The sequence below is a fragment of the Vigna radiata genome, unplaced genomic scaffold, assembly GCF_000741045.1.
Source record: "Vigna radiata var. radiata cultivar VC1973A unplaced genomic scaffold, Vradiata_ver6 scaffold_409, whole genome shotgun sequence".
Classification (NCBI taxonomy): Eukaryota; Viridiplantae; Streptophyta; class Magnoliopsida; order Fabales; family Fabaceae; genus Vigna; species Vigna radiata.
The window spans coordinates 114,384-117,328 of NW_014541809.1; positions in this window are offsets into that span (position 1 = coordinate 114,384).

A 2,945-nucleotide genomic window follows, 5' to 3' on the forward strand; every position below is an offset into this window, starting at 1 on the left:
GGTCCCCCACGTTACCACAGGTGGTCCCTTCAGTGCAACAGGATGTCCAAAATGGACAAAAGGTTCGCGTAATCGATTACAGGCCTCTTGTAAACTATTACAAGAGTGGTTTTTGCTGCAGAATTGTACAACCTTCATCTCATGACCCAGGATGGACCCCTTGTACATCATGGGGTTTCCCAACCATGACATCCAACCCCTAGACAAACACTTATACGAAAAACAACTCAACTTGACCTGGAAAACACCTTAATTCGTATGGAACTTTCATACATTTCACATAATAAAAACGTGGGCATCAATCATCAATCAACAATCATGTNTACATTGCTAATAAGCATTCTTTAAATCATTCATCTTATTCAAATAACAATTTGTACAATGTCTTGAAATGTATAAAAGAATCTTATTCCAATAAGAAGATGTACATTGTCTTCATATATTGAAAACGAGAACTAAATTGTCTTCATATACAAAGTACATTGTGTCAAGAAACTAAAATAGACTACATTTTTACACTGCACAACTACCCTACAACAATCTTATGCTCTCCTCATCCAGGATCCATTCAATTACATATCGCTTTTTGATTGCAAGCAATGCCTCCTGAAATGAAAATATTTTACTTGTCATATCAACCAAATCATAAAGAATAAACAAAATGGTATTCTTCCTTACGTTTGAGTATTGTGGCATGCTTTTGCCATTGAATTTATCATGTCCATCCCAAAGTTCCATAGCTTGTAACATTATAACTCCACAGTCATGTCTAAAACAATAAAAAAAATAACATCAACCACTTATGACACACTACATCAATTAAAATAACATAATTTTAAAATGAAGGCTTATAACAACTTACAGGTTTGGCTGGGATGGGATATTTGGTTGTACAACAAAATATGGTCCAATACTCCCTTCCGGTCTGTTGTACAACATGCAAAAAAATCGGGCAAGGTTTTCGGCCTACGAAATCAAAATAAGAATTAGACGTTAGCAATACATTATTACATGGAACTCAATAACAATATTGAAATGGGCTCACACATACTACAACAATGTCAATCCTTCTGCAGTCTCTTATGCCCTTCCCCATAAAATCAATAACATATATTTCCAATGTGCTAATTTTTACAACATAGCACCACCAATGATCAAGATGGCAAAAAGGAAGAAACAACTACAAACCAACAAAAACAAAGTGAACACATCAACAACTGCTATATGTCACATACCACGACATAGAAAGTAAAAAATAAACCTCACTTACAAAGTCAGCTGTTGGAACGTCTGCAAGGCTAAAGTGTCCCGCACGCAAACAGCTGTTGTAATTATGATCAGTAAACACACGACGGTTTTTTGCCATTCTCTTATAATCATTGATTATAAGGTCCTGCGAATACGATGAAATACATCAATCGTAAATGCCTAACACATACAAAGTCAAAAGGAACTGAAAATAACACATTCAAACCGAATAGGTTACCGCATATAAGGAACTAAAAAGGATCCTCTTCACAACCCCCGTCCTCCTTTTCTCAAAGTGCATAAATATGGTGGTTGCAAATAGCACCGACTACATATTCAAAATTCATCATTGATTCCAAGTTATATGAACAGTATAAATCAACTAAGGACATATAACACTTACCATGTTATCAACGTATTTGTAAGGAGCTAAGGTATGAATAGAAGTTGTGCCCAGTGTCTGTCCAATTATTTCTCAGCAAACGATTCATTTCAATAAGATATGATGAATCCATAGAAGTACGAACCCTCCACTACAAAACATAACGAAAACATTGTTATTATTAACAAAAAAAATTACAACTAACTAAATAAAAGACTAAAACTTGAACTTACCTTTGGGATTCCGGAAGCCATTCCAACTGAACACAAAATGAAAACACGTAAGAGACCAAATATCAATACTTGCTTAGGGTTCACAAAAAAAAAAATTAAACCCTAAATTACGTGGAAGACAAAAATGAGACAATGTCAGCCGAAATGGTACAGAAATAGAAACCACAAAATGCGAGACTGACACGAAATGACGAAACTCACAAGAAACCCAAGCCACCCAAAAAGGGGATACAAGAACTACACCTTACCTTGCGAAAGATACCCTTTTTTCGGTTCGGATAACATCAACGCAGCAATGGAGATAACAAAGGATGATGAAGGTGCAGGAATGGAAACAAAATGAAAGTGAAAGAGAACGTTCAAAAGCAAAGTGAAACACACCAAAATGAAACCGTCAAATGAAAACTCATATTCGTTATCTCATAATTCCTATTCTACCCTCCTCAGTACATTAAAAAATCATTTTCCATTTAAAACATAAAATCCAATAGAAATTTGACACTTTGACGGTGTCAAATTTGTGTCAAATATGGGTGTTAAACAAACATTTTCCTAAAAATAAAACATTTATCATACTAATGAGTTAGAATGCTGAAATGTTAAGTCCTTCTACATATGAAAAAAATCTAGAAATATTATTGAATTTCATTATTAATATTAAGAACTTTTATAATTTTACGAATAAAATTTCTATTATTAATAATGATTTTTAAGAATTTGTAAAACAAACAACGTTATACCTTATTTTATCATTTTACAATTATTTAATATAAAATAAAAATTTATATTTTAACAATTATTTAATCTTATGGATTGAATATATTAATGTATTATATCAAATAAATTTCTCCTCTTCTAAAGAGAAATGGGAATATTAACAGTGTCTAGGTGTGTTTTTACATCATAATAGTATCTTTTAATTAGTTTCTCCTATATTAAAGACTTGCTTGAGGAAATATTTATAACAATAACTTTAATGTATTTAAGAAGAATTAATTTCAACACACTATAAAATAAGCATTTTTAACTAGTTTTTCAATCATAATCTATTATTATTGGTATTCTATCTAGCTTCTTTATTA